This window comes from Heterodontus francisci, chromosome 8, assembly GCF_036365525.1.
Source record: "Heterodontus francisci isolate sHetFra1 chromosome 8, sHetFra1.hap1, whole genome shotgun sequence".
Classification (NCBI taxonomy): Eukaryota; Metazoa; Chordata; class Chondrichthyes; order Heterodontiformes; family Heterodontidae; genus Heterodontus; species Heterodontus francisci.
Genome location: NC_090378.1, coordinates 120,695,957 through 120,711,440, shown reverse-complemented (window position 1 = coordinate 120,711,440; position 15,484 = coordinate 120,695,957). Strand labels below are relative to the sequence as shown.

The following is a 15,484-nucleotide window of genomic DNA, read 5'->3' as shown; positions in this document are numbered from 1 at the left end:
CGAATGCCCTGGGGCATAGTCACAGAATAAGGGGTCAGCCATTTAGAACTGAGATGAAGAGAAATTTTTTCACTACATGTTGTGAATCTTTGGAATTCTCAACCCCAGAAAGTTGTGGATGTTCAGTTGCTGAGTATATTCAAAGCTGAGATCAATAGCAGCACAGTGGTTAGCACCGCAGCCTCACAGCTTCAGCGACCTGGGTTCAATTCTGGGTACTGCCTGTGTGGAGTTTGCAAGTTCTCCCTGTGTCTGCATGGGTTTCCTCCAGGTGCTCCGGTTTCCTCCCACAGCCAAAAGACTTGCAGGTTAATTGGTAAATTGTCCATTATAAATTGCCCCAAGCATAGGTAGGTGGTAGGGGAATATAGGGACAGGTGAGGATGTGGTAGGAATATGGGATTAGTGTAGGATTAGTATAAATGGGTGGTTAATGGTCGGCATAGACTCGGTGGGCCGAAGGGCCTGTTTCAGTGCTGTATCTCTAAATCAAATTAAATCAATATATTTTTGGACTCCGAGAGAATCCAGGGATGTGAAGATCAGGCAGGAAAGTGGAGTTGAGGTCTGAGATCAGCCATGACCCTATTGAATGGCAGAGCAAGCTCCTGGGGCTGATACGTTATCTTTTGTTTTTCTGAACGCCCTTCTTCTGTATTGTAAAATTATACAAAACTAGCTGAGTTCCTGATAGCTGTCCATTAGCTCCTGCTGGAAAGTTGCATATCTGAGTATCAGATGAGGAGCCAAATGAGCTCAGCGGTGATGCCCTCTAATGGAATAGGCTACAAACAGTCATCACCGAGGTTACCAAATGAAGGATGGCCTCTGGTTCTAACAAGTTCCAGCTATTAATTCAGTCAAACCTTTTAGGAGATGAGGAGAAAAAGAAAAAAAAAAGGATAGCAGACAATCTAATGTTTTGCCTGTATTTACAAATAAGTGAACTGCCTGTAGTTTAGGGTTGAAAGAGAGACAATATTGTATTTGACCAATGCTGTTTATGTGCATTCTCTTTGTATATAACTGAAGTGTTCACAATAAGTAAGAATGGTTAATGCTATTTGTAACAGTAACATGTGGAAGAGCTCCTAACTTTCAATGACAAAGCTCCCCTTAGATTGAGATGGTTCATACAGTATAAACCAGGAATTGAACTTTGAACTTTTTTGATCTATATGGATCTAGTTTTGTATGCCAGAACAAGAAGGGTTCCGAAGAAGGGTCACTGACCCGAAACGTTAACTCTGCTTCTCTTTCTACAGATGCTGCCAGACCTGCTGAGTGGTTCCAGCATTTCTTATTTTTATTTCAGATTTCCAGCATCCGCAGTATTTTGCTTTTAGTTTTGTATGCCATTGTATCATTCTGTATTAAATGTTCTCTAGTTACAGATTGATTTTGTTACATATCAAAGGGAACAAGTTAATTATGGGTAGTATGTTTAGGAAATGTGGCAATTAACGTATTCAAAATATGTTGAACAAATTTGCCTCTGTTTTATAGGATGTGATGCAAGGAATTGTGCCTTACCTGGGCACATTCCTCACAGATCTCACGATGGTGGACACTGCACTTCCAGATTATGTTGTAAGTCTATTTGTTTTACCACATGTTGGGATTCCTGCTTGGCTGATGGTTGCAATAGTTACCATATCAGTGCAGGTTTCTTGAAGATGAGAATAAAAAAGTGACAATGAAATAACTACTGAGATTGATCAAAGGCATACATGTGAAAAAGTACATGCATGGCAATGGTAATTTAGTACTTTGCACTGTGAATCAAACACTGTAAATGAAGATGCATGACAAGTTACTATGAATATAACGCTATTTTTTCCGTTTCCTGAAAATGTTGCATAAATTGCACACTTTTATTGTGTCCAGGTCATTTTCTGTTAATGGGACATCACGCACCATTTCATTCTCAAATAGTTGCTGACTTATGTAATCAACTTGGTGTTAATGAATTTGACTGCAGAGAAGGACTTGTCTATTGTACAAAATAATGATTTGGCAGTGGGTGTCTTACACCTTTGGTGTCGTATACATGATTGAGTTTTGCCACATACTAATTTGGAACCAAGTTTACAGGGCTTGTATTTCACTCGTGACCATTTTTGTGCACAATCGAACCTTTCTACAAATTGAATTTTTTTTTTGTCCTTGTTTGTCTCCTTACGGGTGCTTTGATCAACTTTGAAAAGAGATGCAGGGTTAGTATGAATTGCTACATTTTGGAAAACTTTCAAAGTTGTTTGTGGGGACAACATGCCCCTAAATGTTATTGGGCTTTCTTTTTCACTTGGGTGGTGGAGGTGACCAAAACTCAGGGCCATAAGTATAAGATAGTCCCCAATAAATCCAATTAAGAATTCAGGAGAAACCTCTTTACCCAGAGAATGGCTCGAGTACAGAACTTGCTACTGCAGGGAGTAGTTGCGATGAATAGCGCAGATGTCTTTCAGGAGAAGCTACACAAGTGCATGGGAGAGAAGGAAACAGAACGATATTCAGATAAGGTCAGATGAAATAAGGTGGAGGAAATATAAACACTGGCACAGACCAGATGGGGGAAATAGCCTTTTTCTGTTGTTAATTTGATGTAATTTACCTTCCAGTAGTCACTGCTAGGTACAGCCTACACCCGATGTTGATACGTGAATTAAATTTCTACTTAATTATGTCTAGGTGTGACTGAAAGTTTTTCATTAATCATGAAAGTGGATGGCTAATTTCTCAATATTTCACACAGTATTTTCCTTCAGAAGATAGACATCAGTTACATTCATGACATGTCAGAGATTCCAAGAGGGAGTGCAGCTCTTAGGTTAACACTGGTGATGGGCATTTTTCCTTCATATTTCTCACATTGCTATTACCAACCTTTCAAACATGCATTTATTGCCATGGTTACTGTTGAGGATATCTGTAGTAATTTCATTTCATGTCACAGCATTCTGCAGAGAACCTGAAAATAATAACATGATAGGAATTTGACCATGTGGAAAGTAGTGACATTTCATTTTTGAAAGTGTAACGTGAGTTCCAATTTTCCCCTAGCCCAGGAATGGAGTGGGTTCTGGTCAGATGCAGTTCAGCGACTCAAGTCAGCTAATCCCCCGAAAAGCTATATTGTGTGAAGGGTGCAAATCTGGAGTTCGTTGTGGACTTAACGAATCGAATAATTCAGAATTTATCAGCATTATTCTGGTTTCTTTATTGTAATTCAAATAGGATTTTTCAAAAAATGCATTCACCGTTTTCTTTTACTGAAATCACCTTGGCTATGAAGCAGGAAAACTGGATAGGGTCTCCAGCTCCTAGTGTGCTAATCAGTGACACCTTCACCACCACCTTTTCTCATGAAAAGCGAATACCAAAACAAAATTGAAGACAGGATCAGACATCATGGCTGTGATTCTCTCATGCTTGAAAATCCTGTCAACTCTCACTGTCCAGACTCCGCTAGGCAGAATCCTTCATTTGCTGAGGACTCCCAGTGCCTGTGGAATGCTATTCCGGTCAGAATTTAAACAAACTTTCTCTGGATACAAATGTCACTGGCAAAGCTGTCATTTATTTTGCATCCCTTATTGCCCTGAGAAGATGCAGGGGACAGGCCCTATCCTTGAGCTGCTGCTGTTATTTTGATGATGGTGCTTCCCCCAACAGTATTGGGTTGGGAATTTCAGGATTCGGACCCAACAATAAAGGAAGGATGGTGTTTGGCAATGTTTTGCAGTGATTACACAATACCATCATTTAGTCTTCTGTTGTGACCAGGTGAGAAAGGGGTCTAGGGTTCCCTTTCAGACTTCACCAGGTCTGAACATAACAGGGTTTAATTTTAAACACACCATGATTTTAGTTCACCCTTGGTGAATCCTTGTTCACTGCTTTCCAATTGTAAGACAAAGAAACCAACACAAACAGGCTTTCTTAGGTTTAAAGAAGAAAAGTTGAAATTTATTAAACTTAAACTCTAATTCGGTTGACACCTACGGATATATGCTGCATGCTTGCATGCATACGCAATACACACATGCAAATAGAGACAAAAAAGAGAAGAAAACTAAAGTGGAAAAGTTTGAGGCAATATCTGACGAGTTGTTGTTACGGTTCTTCGAGCTCACTGCAGAATCCTTGACTGCAGGTAGATCTTGCTTTTTGTTGGGACCCAGTATTCTTAAACCTTGTTTGCTGGAGGATGCTTTTCTCCCTTGGGGTTCATATGTCTTCAGTGGATTCAGAGGCTTGTGAAAAAGAGATGGCAGCAGACAGGACAGAGATCTTCTCAGTCCAAGAGCAACAGACCTTCTGCCCAATCCGTTTGTATAAATCAGACCAGTGAGAGTCATTCAAAAAGGAAATAGTGAGAGATCAGGGCCAACATGTTCCCGCAAAGGTAAAGGATAGGACCAACAAGTCCAGGGAACCCTGGATCTCAAGGGATATAGACGATTGGATAAGGAAAAAAAAGGAGGCTTATGGCAGATTCAGAGCGCTGAAAACAGAGGAGGCCCTAGAGGAGTATAGGAAGTGTAGAGGGGTACTTAAAAAAGTAATTAGGAGAGCGAGAAGGGGACATGATAAAACACTGGAGGGCAAGATAAAGGAAAATCCCGAGGTGTTTTATAAGTATATTAAGGGCAAGAGGGTAACCAGGGAAAGAGTAGGGCCCATTAGGGACCATAGTGGCAATCTGTGTGTGGAGCCGGAGGACACAGCTGTGGTTTTAAATGATTATCTTTCATCTCTATTCACTTTGGAGAAGGACGATGTAGGTGTAGAGATCAGGGAGGGGGATTGTGATGTACTTTAACAAATTAGCATTGAAAGGGAGGAAGTATTAGGTGTTTTAGCATGCTTAAAAGTGATAAATCCCCAGGCCCAGATGAGATGTATCCCAGGCTGTTAAGTGAGGCAATGGTGGAGATAGCAGGGGCTCTGACTCAAATTTCCAGAGGACTGGAGGACAGCAAATGTGGTACTATTATTCAAGAAGGGTAGCAGAGATAAACCATGTAATTACAGGTCAGTGATTCTAACATCAGTGATAGGCAAACTATTGGAAAAAATTCTGAGGGACAGGATTAATCTCCACTTGGAGAGGCAGAGATTAATCAAGGATAGTCAGCATGGCTTTGTCGGGGGAGACCATGTCTGACAAAACTTAATTGAATTTTTCGAGGAGGTGACTAGATGTGTAGATGAGAATAAAGCAGTTGATGTAGTCTACATGGACTTCAGTAAGGCTTTTGGGAGATTGGTAAAGAAGGTAAGAGCCCATGGGATCCAGGGCAATTTGGCAAATTAGATACAAAATTGGCTTAGTGACAGGAGGCAGAGGGTGATGGTCAAGGGTTGCTTTTGCGATTGGAAGCCTGTGACCAGTGGTGTACTACAGGGATCAGTGCTGGGACCCTTGCTGTTTGTAGTGTACATTAATGATTTAGACGTGAATATAGGAAGTATGATCAGTAGTTCACAGATGACACAAAAATTGGTGGCGTCGTAAATAGTGAGGAGGAAGGCCTTAGAATACGTGACAATATAGATGGGCTGGTAAGATGGGCAGAGCAGTGGCAAATGGAATTGAATCCTGAGAAGTGTGAGGCATTTTGGGAGGACTAACAAGGCAAGGGAATATGCAATGGATGGTAGGATCCTAGGAAGTATAGAGGGTCAGAGGGACCTTGGTGCAGTTGTCCATAGAAGGCAGCAGCACAGGTAGATAAGGTGGTTAGGAAGGCATACAGGATACTTACCTTTATTAGCTGAGGCATAGAATATAAGAGCAGAGAGGTTATGATGGAGCTGTATAAAACACTAGCTGGGCCACAGCTGGAGTATTGTGTACAGTTCTGGGCAACACACTGTAGGAAGGATGTGATTGCACTGGCGAGGGTGCAGAGGAGATTCACAAGGATGTTGCCTGGGCTGGAGCATTTCAGCTATGAAGAGAGACTGGATAGGCTAGGGTTGTTTTCCTTACAGCAGAGAAGACTGAGGGGAGAACCTGACTGAGGTATACAATATTATGAGGGGCATTGATAGGATAGGGAGGAAGAAACTTTTTCCCTTAGTGGAGGGGTCAATAACCAGGGGGCATAGATTTAAGGTAAGGGGCTGGAGGTTTATCGGGGATTTGAGGAAAATGTTTTTCAACCAGAGGGTGGTTGGAATCGGGAACAGTGCCCGAGCTGTGTTAGAGGCAGGAACCCTCACAACATTTAAGAAGTATTTAGATGAGCACTTGAAATGCCATAGCATACAAGGCTACTGGCCAAGTGGTGGAAAATGGGATTAGAATAGATAGGTGCTTGATGGCCGGTACAGACACGATGGGCCAAATGGCCTGTTTCTGTGCTGTATAACTCTGACTCTATGACTTTAAATTCAAAACCTCAGGTTTCCCAGCAGGTTAGTCATGTGACTAGCTGATTTGACCATGTCCGTTTGTATATTTGGTCATCTTAGCAATCAACCTGGAATGTGAGCGCCCTCACCTTCAATGTCTGGTGATCAAAAGTCCATTGTGGGTTGAATGTGTCAGGGAGTGGCTGCTTTGTCCTTTGAAACACTGTCTGTTAATTTGCAAATATCTTCTCCAGCCACGGCTGATGAGTTTAACATGTCCTTTCTCAACTATAGTAACAGATTAAATTCAATGTTCATGACAAAATTAATGTGCCTCATTCTTGGCAGGTGGGGACCTAGCATGAAACTTCACTACTGGTATCAGCAAAAGTGACCATATAGCTGTTGGATCAGAGTAAAAACCCAATTGGTTCACGAAAGTTCTTTAGGAAAAGAAACCTGACATCCTTACCTGGCCTGGCCCATGCAGGGCTGACCCTTAACACTCAATTCTATCAAACTGTGACAAAAAGGCAGCCAGCACCGATCTTCTCAGGGATAACTGGGGACAGGGAATAAATTCTGGCCTTGCCAGCAATACTCATATCCCGAGAATGGATGAAAAAAACATTTTTTTTCAGCTATTCAGCCTATCCAACAATGGTGCAAATGCACAAACTTTTCTCCTGTGATTTGTTCTACCATCTGAACCTTGTAGCAAATTACAGTCCTATTACTCCTAGCCATTCATATTTCTAGATCTGGATTACAGTTATATGCTTCATCCAATTAAAACTATCAGAACGAATGTGTAAATAACAATGTACATTTCCTCTGCTTTTCAGTGTTGGTGATCCTGGACAATGCCAATATGTTTTATGGTCGGCATCCTGCAAATTTTGGCTTTGTTCTGAGAAATCAAAACTCAGACAAACCGGTTAAGCTGCAAACTCAGTCATGCTTGACACTACCCAAAGCACCCAAAAAGGGAACAGTGAATGCACTGACTAAGCAAGATTACACGATGAGGAGAGTAACCTTTCATGCAGTTGTGACGACTATTCAGTATTGAAAACCCTGGAATATATGTGAATAAATCACCTTGGCAGAATTCTACTTAAATTACTAGACAACATGGAGAGCATTAACCGAACCCCAAACTCTAATGCAATGCTTGTCTGCTGTTGATATGTTTTGCACATCAGCCTTTTCAAAACAAGGCAGGGCTTTATACAGGATGGAGGATTGAACCGTCACCAGTGTCTGCAGGCTAGCCAAAGACTTGATGAAGACTGTGTGTTTGTGAATCAGTTGAAAGAGAAAATAAACCTTTGTTACGTACGATTGTGTCGACAAATTGCGATTGAATTGGCTCGGGTTCTTCCATGGTCCTTTGTAACAAGTGAACCGTCTGCCATCCAGTCACTGGCTAGACGATGAATACTTCAACAAACGTGTTTCGATTGGCCTTTGAATGCTTCAGCAGACTTTTCCTGCCTTCTCTCTTATTATTCCAGTGGTTTAATCTCTTCTGCATGCACTGAATCAGACTTGCCTTCAACGAAGGACAACTGCAAGAAATTAGGAAAAAGTTTATCATTGCCATTGATGTTGCACTTGATTTGAATTCATGTTCAGCTTTATATTGAACTCTTATTTTGTATATTGTTATGAGTCCATATTTATTGTTTACACTTGGAATCTATCTTTTAAAACTGAAGGGCTGAACTTTGGGTGTTTTTTTTGAAAGGCAGTTCAACAAAAGGTTGACCAGTAAACAAGTTCTTACTGGAAAGCATGTGAATACACAAACAGACATGGCCAAACCAGCCAGTCATATGTAAATAGCTTGAGTTCGCTGCTCATAACCACTCACATCTGCATGTTTCATGCATTGAGAGATCACCTACCTGAACCAGACTACCTGACCATTATTGATAGCCGTATCCTGGAAATCAAGCCCAGTGATTGGGTAACAGCAGCGTTGCCATGTTTTTCCATCAGCTGATCAGAACAGAGTAACAAAGCCACACACACTTCAATAGTCCAGATGCTCTTTACAAAATATTGTGAACTATTTTCATTCTTCATCTGCAAGGTCTTTTTTTCTTCTTCGAGGCACAGAGTTATACTGCACAGAAACAGGCCCTTTGGCCCATCGTATCTGTGCCGGCCATCAAGCACTAAACTATTCCAATCCCATTTTCTAGCACTTGGCACCAGCCTGGAATGCTATGGCATTTCAAGTGCTCATCTAAATACTTCTTAAATGTTGTGAGGGTTCCTGCCTCTACCACCTCTTCAGGCAGTGCATTCCAGATTCCAACCACCCTATGAGTGAAATTTTTTTCCCTCAAATCCCCTCTAATCCTCCTGCCCCTTCCCTTAAATCTATTCCCCCTGGTTATTGACCCCCTCGGCGAAGGGAAAAAAGTTTCTTCCTATCTAACCTATCAATGCCCCTCATAATTTTGCATACCTCAATCATGTCCCCCCCTCAGCCTTCTCTGCTCTAAGGAAAACAACCCGAGCCTTTTCAGTCTCTCTTCATAGCTGAAATGCTCCAGCCCAGGCAACATCCTGGTAAATCTCCTCTGCACCCTCTCCAGGGCAATCACATCCTTCCTATAGTGTGGTGCCCAGAATTGTACACAGTACTCCAGTTGTGGCCTGACTCGCATTTTGTACAGCTTCCTGATTTGTACCAATGTTCACCACTAAGTTTTTTTTAAAAATGTATTTCTCGTCATCTAGAAAATGACAGTGGGCATATCCAAAGAATATCTGGTGCGGTCAGTATGATTTTCAATCCTGCCCTACCCTCTTGCACCACCACCACCACCCGCCCCCCACCCCAACCCCTCCATTTTAGTGTAAGATTCCAAAAGTTATTCACCTAAGTGGTGATCTGAACAATCTGATTTCAAACTTCTTGCGTGGCCAACTTCCACATTCCCTATTTTGTAATGTCTGCCCCCAGCCCATGCTGAAATGTCTGGCTTAATTTGCTGTTGCCTTTGGCATCTCCTCAATTTTCCTTGTATCCCCATCTACTCTCCTTCCCCATATCTATGTGTATCTATCTATCTCTTACCACCACTAGCTTGATCATATTCAAAGCTGGTGTTCCGAAGGCTGCTGTAATTCGAATCCCTAAGCTCTAACCAAACTAAAGTTTTTCAAAAGGTTTGAAACAATCTTTCCACTCAAGAAATCCAAATGAGTGACCGTTTCTACGATTGGAATAAAGTATTTTAAATACTACCAATTATTAGTAAATAAGTGAATAAGTTGATTTTGCTTTGAATTTGTAACATTGTATTCTTTCTCTCACACTCTCTCCCTCTAATTTTCAACCATTAAAATGTATCTCTCTTATCTTGATTAAATTTATGAATGTGGAATTGTGGTAGCAGTTTTGCTGACCTTGGGGTCTACAGCTCTTTGCTTTAATGACTCGTTTGTCTGCAGCAACCCACACAGACGTTATCAACGGGCAAATGTGGTATCTGGAGTACGCACTAACTTAAGGAAAATAATAGCTTATTATGTACAGCCTCATGCGAAGCTGACCTCGGATTCTACATGGTGTATAGTCACGAAGGCCGTCCTGTGTCTATCTTGTAGTTTTGTAACTAATTGGGAAACTGTCAGCTCGGCATCTGTTGTACTATATAAATCCGCGGAGATCTGGAGCGCTTTGGAGTCGCACCGGACCCTGATTAGGAAAGGTGTGCTCCCCATGATATCATGCAATAAAATTTGTTAATGCTCAAGGTCTGAGTCCGGAGAATTTCTTCGACAATCACATTTCTTCAACAGGTATGCTTTGGTCTAGATTTCCATGTTTTATACAATGGAGGCATTTTATTGGTGCTAGAATAATGGAATTCTGTGTTGGTGTTCCTATAATGGTGGAGTAGTTCCCAGACTTTCAATGAATTAATTTGGCATGTTCTGTTGTGTTAAGAAACAAAATTGTATTGTTGGCTGATTTTGCTGCTTCATGACATCCTGAAACATTTTATAACTAATGGATTGCTTTCAAATCGCAGCCATTTACGTAGGCAGATCTGGCAGTCAATTTGTGTCGGCTTGAATTATATGCTGAACTCCATACAGAGGATTCAACCCACAAAAAAATGCTACCAACAGTCCCAAACTGACATTAAGACAACATCATTGTTTGTAAAACTGAGCTCTTAATCTGTGATCTATTATCCCAATAAATTTTAAAATAGTAAATGCAAGAAAAGTTACTGCCCTTAGAAAGGACTCACTATTGTCTCGTTAAAAATCTTCAGCACAATAAATACTAAAAGTAGAACTGAGATTACTACCCTCCAGTGTTAGAATTAGCAGATATCCAAACAATCCTAAAGTGGAATCATTAAATGCAAATTTGTTTTTGTTCAGTAATGTAAGACATAATTATTAGTATTTACAGACCTCTGAGCTCAGACATCCTCATCCAGAGGATTGAAGTTGATAGCTGCACTGGCGATCCATGTGACACATCCTGCTCCATATGGAAATGAGGCAATGAATTTATTAGGTAGTGAAGGTAACCCATGACAGGTGATGTAGGTGAGTTCTCAGCATTTCCACAATGAATGTATACCAGCATGATGCTCCAAAATATATAGGGCAGTCATTAATATTATGAACAAAACATAAGTGACAGGTACCTTAAGGTGAACTGTGACATTCATTGAGTGAGTGAGTCTGTCACAATACATTGATGGTTGTGCTCCCTTTTGTGCTGTCCAATCAGTTCCTGCTCATTAGTGAATGCCTCAGCAAGACTCCCTCTCAATGCAGCCCGAGACAATATTTTGTGTAAAATAGAAAGTATCCTTCAAGGTTAGCACTGCAATTCCAATTTAATATAACTTTCATATACTACTTGAGCTTTGCTTATGGCATCAGCTAAACCATGCTTTGATTTGAATAATATTTATAAAAGAAACTAAAATGATGTTTCATACCCAAAGATTAAATCTCACTTCTTTTTTAAAAACTGGCCAGCCCATTCTTGTTGAGGTGACTGATGACTTGTAGGTGATTACGTTGTTTTACTGGGAACATATCCAGGGCCAAGACAAAGCTCTAAAGTCAAATCTGTATTTGAATACATACCCATCATCTATGTTCGATAGTGGGGCTCGCCAAGAGTTACAATTACAAATTAAGATAAAGATTATTTTTTCAATCCTCAGGCTAGGCCTGGCTGTATTCAGGTTTTTATCTATGTATTGGATATTTCTCTGCTATAAATTCTTTTAAACATTTGATGAGTAGAATTTCATAAACAGAATTAAATATTAAGACAATTAGGCTCGATTGACCTGCAAAAGACTTGAAGAACAATTCTTTTCAATAAAAATGGCAAACACCCTCTCTGGTTATTGAAATAATGGAATGAAGTGGTTTGGAAAACATCAGACTTTCATTGGCAGGCCATTAATTATTGAAACGACCATTCTCTTGAATGACACCACCTTAATTTTTTTTGAATACATGCAATTTGCAACAGGCAGAGCATTCAGTTCATAAAGCAGTGAGTTGGTTTGGACCTTGTAGAGATTAGGTGAAACGAAGGAATGAAGAATTATGAACCAAAAATAGTCTGGAAGAGGACAGAAATGTGGCAGTGCAGATGCCTCAGTTATAAAAGGTGGCTAAAACAGCGAGAGCTGAGAACACTAATATTTCTCAGTGAAGGACTGAAATGTAAATTAGACTCACTACAGCTAAGGCAGATTCCACATGTTTTGCATCTATTTACAGTTGCTTGTCATGAAATATATTGCATGGTAAAGACCAATAGTCTTGTGACTGAAAGTGACTCAAGTAAATTTCATATACTGGATGGACTCCTGAAGATTTCACCTGCTTGAGATTTCCAAATTGGTAACACGAGGATCGCTGTACTGCAGGCAAGATTGTGAACTGTAAAATACATCTTTCCAGTCTCTCACTGGAGTTCAGAATTGTTATGAATGATCAGCAGTATTCTGCGACAGATTTATTATGTGCTAGAAGCTCAGTGCTGAGGAAGATGAAATTGAAATATAAAACTGAATCTTCTCGATTTTTGTCTAATTCCAGATACATGGTGTTGAATTTTCAATTGCCTCTGAGGCACATACAGGTGCAGGCGGCATTGAAAATAGCATGCTCGATGGCATCACTAGATCACAACATCTCTGGAACGCAACATGATTTTCAAAGGGAGGGCTGGAGGAGAGCAGGCAACCCTCAAATTAACTGACTGTTGAGCTCATTGTGAAGCTCATTAACAAGCTTTTGAGCAGCTGTTTTAGATTTTCAATTGGGGGGCATGGGGAAAACTGAGGGTCTGAGATATGTTAGGGTGCAGTTGTCATGAACACAGCGGGGAGTCTCGAATGCTAATAGAGTGCTAATGGTCAACAAATTTAAGATGGAGATTTATGCTTGGCTTTTCAACCAGTGGCACAGAGTTGCCATCGCTGGTACCGAGGGGCTTGCATTTGTGAGCAGAGTGGTTGGACTTCTGAGAGGGACGTGAGGTTTCTGGCATCAACTGGGCATCAGAGGTTATTAGAGGAAGCCTGGTGAATGAATAAGTTGTAGCTGATGGAGTTGTGATGGCAACAGGCTACTCTGACACTGGACAATGTAACGAGGAGGAGTTTCAGCAGGATGCATCCTCCTGGTCTGCAGGAGGCCAGAGGAGCTGCAGTGGGAAGAAGGCACTACCCAAGACATCAGCTGTACCTCGCAAGAGTCAGCCGGCTGCAAATGACAGAGTGCCAGTACTGTAGGAAGCTGCGCCTATCCAGGTAGATGGATGTTTGCACTCTGGTCCACAATGACCTGAGACTTCACGGCCCCCATGGCAGTCCCCTACCTGAATTCCTCAAACTATTATTCATCTGGGTCTTTCAAACGATCAGCTGTGCAGCTGGAGGCATCTCATCATGCTATCAGGCAGGACATGGATGCCCTATTCTGGGGGCTGGTGTAGTGGTGGCGGTGGGAGAGACATTACATGCATTTTGAGACAGATGGGCCAACGCAGGCAAAGAGGACATTAGGGTTTGGTGCCATCTATGGATTCTTCAGATCCAGTGGGTCATCGATTGCACCGATAACACTATCAAGGCACCAACCAGCCAGCCAGCCAGATGCCTGAACAGAAATGTCTTCTACTCAATGAATGTCCAGATAGTCTATGACCACAGAAAATGCATCTTTCAGGTCTGCGCCTGGTTCCCAGGCAGGTGTCGTGATGCCTTCATTCTTCCAGAGTCCCAGGTGCAATACCTCTCAAACCAACATCCAGGCTCTGTGGGTGGCTGCTGGGAGATAAGGGTTTTAAATTCCGAAAAGGTTGTGCCTATTGTGTGCACACATTTAAGAGGTGTGGCTATGTTATCATGCCAGCAGAATAAGAGTTGTGATGCAACACAGCATGTGACTTCTGGGTTGGGACAGACTTAAGTAACAGGACAGTGAAGACCTGTGTGTACATGCAGAACATTCCTCAAATAAAGAATCCATGTTACTGCACTGCTTATCCCATCTTGAGTGGTCAGTGCTTTGAGCACAGTAGCATAGAGGCTCAGAGAACACGCAACAACTCCTGCGCCCATTCAGAACCCAGCCACGGATGCAGAGAGGCACTACAACCAAAACCATTTCCTGGCATGAACCTGCATTGAACAGACTATTGTTACCTTGAAGATGCGCTTCCGTTACCTTGACCACTCCGGTGGTGCACTCAAGTATGAACCAGCCAGGTAGAGGCCTGCTCAGATTGGGAAAAAGGAACCCGACCCGAACCCAACCCAAGTCCCCCCGATTTAGCCCCAGGCCCGACCCGACTCGAACCTGACCTGACCATCCCCTTACTTACCATCCTGACACCGAACCTGCAAGAAGCTGCAGTACAAGTGCGATGACGTCATCGTGACATCACTTGCTCACTGCGCAGACTCAGTTTCATCCCAGACTCCCAGTTCAGGTAAGTTTTTTAATTTCAGTACTTAACAGCAGAGCATTTACCATGTGTGTCCGGCCCAACCCGACCCGACTCGACCTGAACTCAGCCCTACCCGACCAGAGTCTGAAAGACGGACCCTGAAGATGGGCCCGGCCCAACCCGAACCCCATACATGTTGTCGGGTCCCGTTGGGTTCGGATCAGGTAGCAGGCCTCTACAGCCGGGGGGGTCTTATATGGTGGTCATTTGCCGTGCGCTGACAATATGATAATACAAAAAAACCTGAGCTGGATGAAGAGAAGCTGGAACGCCACTCTTCCCCAGTGGAGATGATGAGGACGAGCAGAACGATAAAGGGGGAGCTCCAGAGGAGCCTGGCGCCCAGGCATTGGAGGAAGACCATCCCAGGTCTCACAGCAATTGGAGGCTTGCATGGCTGCAAGGGCCATGCTAATTCAGCAATGTTTCACTTGAGTTGCTCTTAGCCTTTTGCCAGATGACTTTGTAACTCACCTTCCATCAGAGAGAAATTATAGAACATAGATACATCTGAATAATACCATTGCTCCCCAAACAGATTGTTATTGATGGAGACCCCATTTTCAATCTCCCACTACACAGACTGTGGCACTGCAGAAAACCCAGCCCCACTGACCACTGTCCCTTAACTCCATGACCTTTTTGACATCAAGCAATAACAACATGCAAGTCTGATCGTAGGCATAAGCAATTATTATCAAACAAAACGTTAATGAACATATGACATGAAATAAAAAGGATGGGAGCTAAAAAATATGGAATTGGCTCAGTGACAGGAAACAAAGAGTAATGGTTAAGGGATGTTTTTCAGGCTGGAGAAAGGTTTGCAGTGGAGTTCCCCAGGGGTCAGTGTTGTGACCCTTGATTTTCCTGATATATATTAATGAACAAGGCCTTGAAGTACAGGGAACAATTCCAAAGTCTGCAGATGATACAAATCATGGAAGCATTGTGAACTGTGAAGAGGATGGTGTAGAACTGCAAAAGGATATAGACAAGTTCGTGGAATGGGCAGATAGGTGGCAGATGAAGTTCAATACAGAGAAATGTGAAATGATTCATTTTGGTAGGAAGAACATGGAGACACAATAT

At 42.0% G+C, this 15,484-nt stretch overlaps 1 long non-coding RNA gene across 1 annotated transcript in view; it reads right to left on the bottom strand.

The window, feature by feature from the left end:
- LOC137373119 (uncharacterized) overlaps positions 1-15,484 on the bottom strand; it is a 65,528-nt gene that overhangs the window by 34,241 nt on the left and 15,803 nt on the right. Inside the window, exons 2-3 of the long non-coding RNA XR_010975589.1 lie at positions 7,706-7,934; positions 2,887-2,971 (exon numbers count right to left, since the gene is read on the bottom strand). This is a non-coding gene — a long non-coding RNA (uncharacterized lncRNA). The remainder of the gene's footprint in view (positions 1-2,886; positions 2,972-7,705; positions 7,935-15,484) is intronic.